General features: G+C 32.8%; 1 non-coding gene across 1 annotated transcript; it reads right to left on the bottom strand.

Annotated features, from left to right (window-relative positions):
• Positions 1-5,470: 5,470 nt before the first annotated feature.
• LOC117149671 lies at positions 5,471-9,268 on the bottom strand (the record flags this gene model as incomplete). Its single annotated transcript, XR_004460444.1, has 1 exon — positions 5,471-9,268. It is a non-coding gene; the product is annotated as a large subunit ribosomal RNA (ribosomal RNA).

Here is a 9,268-nt window from a genome sequence, read left to right on the forward strand (position 1 = left end):
TAATAGATATATAGATATATAGATTTTTCACTTTATATAATTCCATGATTTTTATTATATTGAATAAAATTCAATATTTCGCCTTTGGGTAAAATTTTAAATATATAAGTAAAAAAATCCATTCGATTACGGCCATTTTTATATAGCATTCGTAATCCATATTTTCATTTTTAATTTATACTTGTTTTACCAATATAACAAGAATTTCATCTAATTATTGTAATATATATATTTCTATAATTTTATCTTTTTATACATACATATTTCATTATAAAATATCATTTTATTTCCAACATACATAATTATTGTATCCACACATGTACAATTTTTGTTTAACCAATATAAATATTAAGTTAAATCATTTGCATTTTGAAGATAAATTTAAAATTTATCTCTTTTCATATATATCTCTGGTAATATATAACATAAAACCAAGCGCATATGATAATATTTCCACATTTAATATATAATTTTATATTTCTTTCATAAGAATCCATATTTGTATTATACCGTAACGATATAATAATCCAACTATACGGCAGGTAATAAATTAATATTTGCCTGCCTCCAAAAATTAACGATAATATATGGAAACGATTTGTTATTCTATATATAATAGAAACTTGACTTTTGTTTCAACGATATTATCTATAAAGCGTATATTCCTATTATCCGCGGAGCCAAGTCCCGTGTTCTATAGAACTGAGAAACAAATTTGTACGGATAATAATATACTTTATTGTATGTAACCAATATAAACATAATCCGAAATAAATATTTCGAATAATGCGGGAGGTCGGCAACCACTGCCTACCTATAGTAGTTTTTGAACCCGCTGTCCTCAAAGCGGGTATTTTCAATTCCGTTTGCCACCCAACATACGGGCTATTCTCTTATATATTAAGAGATTATAGGAACATTTCATTTTTTTTCCATTATTCATATATAATATGATTATTTTTTCCCTTATACATATAATAATTAATCATTTTCATATGTATATTATTTAATTTACTCATATTATTGCCAAAATCATATGAATACATAAGTTTTGAACAATATGAGAGGTCGGCAACCACTGCCTACCTATAGTAGTTTTTGAACCCTCTGTCGTAATTCCGGTCGTTTACACTACTATACCCTCTCACTATAATGGCTTTTCTCTATAATACTAAGAGAATGTGGGATATTTTCAGCATTTTTTCCCTTATACATATAATAATTAATCATTTTCATATGTATATTATTTAATTTACTCATATTATTGCCAAAATCATATGAATACATAAGTTTTGAACAATATGAGAGGTCGGCAACCACTGCCTACCTATAGTAGTTTTTGAACCCTCTGTCGTAATTCCGGTCGTTTACACTACTATACCCTCTCACTATAATGGCTTTTCTCTATAATACTAAGAGAATGTGGGATATTTTCAGCATTTTTTCCCTTATACATATAATAATTAATCATTTTCATATGTATATTATTTAATTTACTCATATTATTGCCAAAATCATATGAATACATAAGTTTTGAACAATATGAGAGGTCGGCAACCACTGCCTACCTATAGTAGTTTTTGAACCCTCTGTCGTAATTCCGGTCGTTTACACTACTATACCCTCTCACTATAATGGCTTTTCTCTATAATACTAAGAGAATGTGGGATATTTTCAGAATTTTTTCCCTTATACATATAATAATTAATCATTTTCATATGTATATTATTTAATTTACTCATATTATTGCCAAAATCATATGAATACATAAGTTTTGAACAATATGAGAGGTCGGCAACCACTGCCTACCTATAGTAGTTTTTGAACCCTCTGTCGTAATTCCGGTCGTTTACACTACTATACCCTCTCACTATAATGGCTTTTCTCTATTATACTAAGAGAATGTGGGATATTTTCAGCATTTTTTCCCTTATACATATAATAATTAATAATTTTCATATGTATATTATTTAATTTACTCATATAATTGCCAAAATCATATGAATACATAAGTTTTGAACAATATGAGAGGTCGGCAACCACTGCCTACCTATAGTAGTTTTTGAACCCTCTGTCGTAATTCCGGTCGTTTACACTACTATACCCTCTCACTATAATGGCTTTTCTCTATAATACTAAGAGAATGTGGGAATATTTCAGCATTTTTTCCCCTATACATATAATAATTAATAATTTTCATATGTATATTATTTAATTTACTCATATAATTGCCAAAATCATATGAATACATAAGTTTTGAACAATATGAGAGGTCGGCAACCACTGCCTACCTATAGTAGTTTTTGAACCCTCTGTCGTAATTCCGGTCGTTTACACTACTATACCCTCTCACTATAATGGCTTTTCTCTATAATACTAAGAGAATGTGGGAATATTTCAGCATTTTTTCCCCTATACATATAATAATTAATAATTTTCATATGTATATTATTTAATTTACTCATATAATTGCCAAAATCATATAAATACATAAGTTTTGAACAATATCAGAGGTCAGCAACGGTCTTTCCTCTATAATACTAAGATAATATGGGAATATTTTCAGCATTTTTTCCCTTATACATTTATACATATAATAATTAATCATTTTCATATGTATATTATTTAATTTACTCATATTATTGCCAAAATCATATAAATACATAAGTTTTGAACAATATCAGAGGTCAGCAACGGTCTTTCCTCTATAATACTAAGATAATGTGGGAATATTTCATCATTTTTTCCTTTATACATTTATACATATAATATTTAATCATTTTATATGTATATTATTTAATTTACTCATATAATTGCCAAAATCATATAAATACATAAGTTTTGAACAATATCAGAGGTCGGCAACGGTCTTTCCTCTATAATACTAAGATAATATGGGAATATTTCAGCATTTTTTCCCTTATACATATAATAATTAATCATTTTCATATGTATATTATTTAATTTACTCGTATAATTGCCAAAATCCTATGAAGACATAAGAGAATACAATATGAGAGGTCGGCGCAACCATAATATAGTAGTTGATGACGAGGTGTTTGGCAACTTGATACAATTCTTTAAAAAGTCTTTATATTAATTATATGATAGGGACAATATCATATGCGTCACTAAATTGATGACGAGGTGTTTGGCAACGTGACACAAATCATTAAAGTCTTTATATTAATTATATGATAGAGACAATATCATATGCGTCACTAAATTGATGACGAGGTATTTGGCAACTTGATAGAATTCTTTAAAGTCTTTATATCAAAAATTATATGATAGGGACAATATCATATGCGTCACTAAATTGATGACGAGGTGTTTGGCAACTTGACACAATTCATTAAAGTCTTTATATTAATTATATGATAGAGACAATATCATATGCGTCACTAAATTGATGACGAGGTATTTGGCAACTTGATATAATTCTTTAAAGTCTTTATATCAAATATTATATGATAGGGACAATATCATATGCGTCACTAAATTGATGACGAGGTGTTTGGCAACTTGACACAATTCATTAAAGTCTTTATATTAATTATATGATAGGGACAATATCATATGCGTCACTAAATTGATGACGAGGTATTTGGCAACTTGATACAATTCTTTAAAGTTTTTATATCAAAAATTATATGATAGGGACAATATCATATGCGTCACTAAATTGATGACGAGGTGTTTGGCAACTTGACACAATTCATTAAAGTCTTTATATTAATTATATGATAGGGACAATATCATATGCGTCACTAAATTGATGACGAGGTATTTGGCAACTTGATACAATTCTTTAAAGTTTTTATATCAAAAATTATATGATAGGGACAATATCATATGCGTCACTAAATTGATGACGAGGTGTTTGGCAACTTGACACAATTCATTAAAGTCTTTATATTAATTATATGATAGAGACAATATCATATGCGTCACTAAATTGATGACGAGGTATTTGGCAACTTGATATAATTCTTTAAAGTCTTTATATCAAAAATTATATGATAGGGACAATATCATATGCGTCACTAAATTGATGACGAGGTGTTTGGCAACTTGACACAATTCATTAAAGTCTTTATATTAATTATATGATAGGGACAATATCATATGCGTCACTAAATTGATGACGAGGTATTTGGCAACTTGATATAATTCTTTAAAGTCTTTATATCAAAAATTATATGATAGGGACAATATCATATGCGTCACTAAATTGATGACGAGGTGTTTGGCAACTTGACACAATTCATTAAAGTCTTTATATTAATTATATGATAGGGACAATATCATATGCGTCACTAAATTGATGACGAGGTATTTGGCAACTTGATACAATTCTTTAAAGTTTTTATATCAAAAATTATATGATAGGGACAATATCATATGCGTCACTAAATTGATGACGAGGTGTTTGGCAACGTGACACAAATCATTAAAGTCTTTATATTAATTATATGATAGAGACAATATCATATGCGTCACTAAATTGATGACGAGGTATTTGGCAACTTGATAGAATTCTTTAAAGTCTTTATATCAAAAATTATATGATAGGGACAATATCATATGCGTCACTAAATTGATGACGAGGTGTTTGGCAACTTGACACAATTCATTAAAGTCTTTATATTAATTATATGATAGAGACAATATCATATGCGTCACTAAATTGATGACGAGGTGTTTGGCAACTTGACACAATTCATTAAAGTCTTTATATTAATTATATGATAGGACAATATCATATGCGTCACTAAATTGATGACGAGGTATTTGGCAACTTGATACAATTCTTTAAAGTTTTTATATCAAAAATTATATGATAGGGACAATATCATATGCGTCACTAAATTGATGACGAGGTGTTTGGCAACTTGACACAATTCATTAAAGTCTTTATATTAATTATATGATAGGGACAATATCATATGCGTCACTAAATTGATGACGAGGTATTTGGCAACTTGATACAATTCTTTAAAGTTTTTATATCAAAAATTATATGATAGGGACAATATCATATGCGTCACTAAATTGATGACGAGGTGTTTGGCAACTTGACACAATTCATTAAAGTCTTTATATTAATTATATGATAGAGACAATATCATATGCGTCACTAAATTGATGACGAGGTATTTGGCAACTTGATATAATTCTTTAAAGTCTTTATATCAAAAATTATATGATAGGGACAATATCATATGCGTCACTAAATTGATGACGAGGTATTTGGCAACGTGATAGAATTCTTTAAAGTCTTTATATCAAAAATTATACGATAGGGACAATATCATATGCGTCACTAAATTGATGACGAGGTATTTGGCAACTTGATATAATTCTTTAAAGTCTTTATATCAAAAATTATATGATAGGGACAATATCATATGCGTCACTAAATTGATGACGAGGTGTTTGTTTGGCTACAGGAAAAATCATTTATTTATCGAATCATCAAGCAAAGGATAAGCTTCAGTGGATCGCAGTATGGCAGCTGCTCAACCACTTACAACACCTTGCCTGTTACAAAAGTCGTTTACAATTGATTCTAGGCTTTGTCATTGTATTAAATAATGCTTTTATATGTAACTAGCGCGGCATCAGGTGATCGAAGATCCTCCTAATTTACTATGTTACAAATTACATTGGCATCACATCCATTGTCGTTTATAAAATAAATTATAAACTTTAAATGGTTTAGAAGCCATACAATGCAAATTGCCCCTTATTTATCATTGCAGTCCAGCACGGATACGACCTTAGAGGCGTTCAGGCATAATCCAACGGACGTAGCGTCATACCACTGTTCGCTCGAACAAGTATTGTGCCATTGGTCCGTACCTGCGGTTCCTCTCGTACTACGCAGGAATGCTGTCGCAACAACGTTTTGTCATTAGTAGGGTAAAACTAACCTGTCTCACGACGGTCTAAACCCAGCTCACGTTCCCTTGCATGGGTGAACAATCCAACGCTTGGTGAATTTTGCTTCACAATGATAGGAAGAGCCGACATCGAAGGATCAAAAAGCGACGTCGCTATGAACGCTTGGCCGCCACAAGCCAGTTATCCCTATGGTAACTTTTCTGACACCTCTTGTTAAAAACTCTTTAAACCAAAAGGATCGATAGGCCGAGCTTTTGCTGTCCCTGTGTGTACTGAACACCGAGATCAAGTCAGCATTTGCCCTTTTGCTCTATGTGTGGTTTCTGTCCGCACTGAGCTGGCCTTGGGACACCTCCGTTATTATTTGAGAGATGTACCGCCCCAGTCAAACTCCCTACCTGGCAATGTCCTTGAATTGGATCATACCTGAGTAATTGGAGTTATACCAAATTTTCAAATCAAAAATACATAAATGCATCGTTTTATTAAAGAATTTGTTTGCGATTATATAACAAACTCGTGATACTTTGATCAAGAAGCTTGCATCAAAACCCAATACCATAAGATATAATAAATATATCCGTATAATGGCTAGGAAATGATACACGTTCCATTTAATCAAGTAAGTAAGGAAACAATAAGAGTAGTGGTATTTCATTGACGATACCAAACCGAGGTCTAATATCTCCCACTTATTCTACACCTCTTATGTCTCCTTACACTGCCAGATTAGAGTCAAGCTCAAAAGGGTCTTCTTTCCCCGCTAATTATTCCAAGCCCGTTCCCTTGGCTGTGGTTTCGCTAGATAGTAGATAGGGACAGTAGGAATCTCGTTAATCCATTCATGCGCGTCACTAATTAGATGACGAGGCATTTGGCTACCTTAAGAGAGTCATAGTTACTCCCGCCGTTGACCCGCGCTTACTTGAATTTCTTCACTTTGACATTCAGAGCACTGGGCAGAAATCACATTGTGTCAACACCCGCTAGGGCCATCACAATGCTTTGTTTTAATTAGACAGTCGGATTCCCCAAGTCCGTGCCAGTTCTGAATTGATTGTTAATTGATAATCGTTATAATTGATAAGAACTAATTGGTTTAACCCAAATAGTATTCTTAAAAATTTTAGCAAGAAAGTTCCACAATTGGCTACGTAACTAAACTATCCGGGGAACAAGTAACTAACATAAATGCTAGAAACTCTATTTACCCAGAACGAGCACATAAACCATGTTATTGTTTCCCAATCAAGCCCGACTATCTCAATCTTCAGAGCCAATCCTTATCCCGAAGTTACGGATCTAATTTGCCGACTTCCCTTACCTACATTATTCTATCGACTAGAGACTCTTCACCTTGGAGACCAGCTGCGGATATTGGTACGGCCTGTTGAGAAGTTTGCGTGTCCCCACCATAAATTTTCAAGGTCCGAGGAGAAAATATCGACACAACAGTATATGTCATGCTCTTCTAGCCCATCTACCATATCTCTCTGCGAAAGACTTCCATGGTAGTACGGCTATAAAACAGAAAAGAAAACTCTTCCGATATCTCTCGACGGCTTCTTTATGGTCGTTCCTGTTGCCAGGATGAGCACGAGGCCCATATTTAATAACAAACGGATACTCAACAGGTTACGGAATTGGAACCGTATTCCCTTTCGTTCAAAATTATTCAAGTGTATTATATTCGCTTTGTTTATATAGTTAGGCATTTTTGTTTTACTTGAAAATTTTCGGCTTTCGCCTTGAACTTAGGACCGACTAACTCGTGATCAACCACTGTTCACACGAAACCCTTCTCCACTTCAGTCCTCCAAGGTCTCATTCGATTATTTGCTACTACCACCAAGATCTGTACCAATGGCAGCTCCATGCAGGCTTACGCCAAACACTTCTACGCATACCATTGTACCTTCCTACTCACTAAAGTTTCAAAATTTATATCACAAGTAATATAAATCATCTACTTTAGCGGTAATGTATAGGTATACAACTTAAGCGCCATCCATTTTAAGGGCTAGTTGCTTCGGCAGGTGAGTTGTTACACACTCCTTAGCGGATTTCGACTTCCATGATCACCGTCCTGCTGTTTTAAGCAACCAACGCCTTTCATGGTATCTGCATGAGTTGTTAATTTGGGCACCGTAACATTACGTTTGGTTCATCCCACAGCGCCAGTTCTGCTTACCAAAAGTGGCCCACTGGGCACATTATATCATAACCTTGAACTTCATATCAAGAAAGTTAAGGTTCTTACCCATTTAAAGTTTGAGAATAGGTTAAGATCGTTTCGACCCTAAGGCCTCTAATCATTCGCTTTACCAGATAAGATTATTTTATATAATATTAAAATGCACCAGCTATCCTGAGGGAAACTTCGGAAGGAACCAGCTACTAGATGGTTCGATTGGTCTTTCGCCCCTATACTCAATTCTGACAATCGATTTGCACGTCAGAACTGTTTCGGTCTTCCATCAGGGTTTCCCCTGACTTCAACCTGATCAAGTATAGTTCACCATCTTTCGGGTCACAGCATATATGCTCAAGGTACGTTCCAGTTAGAGGCATAAATAATATAAATATACATTATACATAACTATATAGAACGCCCCGGGATTGTGTTAATTAGCTATAAATAGCTAAAAAACTAATCCCATTATTAGTCAAGTTAATTACGCTATTAGGTTTACATCCCAATAACTTGCACATATGTTAGACTCCTTGGTCCGTGTTTCAAGACGGGTCCCGAAGGTATCCTGAATCTTTCGCATTGTTAATCATACAAGAGCATATAATAAACACAAAAATCAATGATAATTATGCCATTATATAATTCCGAAAAATTAACGCTCTGTAATAATATAAATCTATCAGCACTTTATCAAATTAATAACATTTATTCTGTGTTAAAATGCAAGCAATTTAATTGGAATAAACTATAAGTTATATTTTATGATAAATTTGGGATATGCTAATAGATTACAATGTCCTTATATGGAAAAAATGCACATTATTCTTAATAATATTATTTAAATATTACAATTTTAATGATGAATTTTCCATAACGGATATTCAGGTTCATCGGGCTTAACCTCTAAGCAGTTTCACGTACTGTTTAACTCTCTATTCAGAGTTCTTTTCAACTTTCCCTCACGGTACTTGTTTACTATCGGTCTCATGGTTATATTTAGTTTTAGATGGAGTTACCACCCACTTAGTGCTGCACTATCAAGCAACACGACTCTTTGGAAACATCATCTAGTAATCATTAACGTTATACGGGCCTGGCACCCTCTATGGGTAAATGGCCTCATTTAAGAAGGACTTAAATCATTAATTTCTCATACTAGAAATATTG

This window comes from Drosophila mauritiana, unplaced genomic scaffold (genome assembly GCF_004382145.1).
Source record: "Drosophila mauritiana strain mau12 unplaced genomic scaffold, ASM438214v1 U_288, whole genome shotgun sequence".
In the NCBI taxonomy this organism is placed as follows: domain Eukaryota; kingdom Metazoa; phylum Arthropoda; class Insecta; order Diptera; family Drosophilidae; genus Drosophila; species Drosophila mauritiana.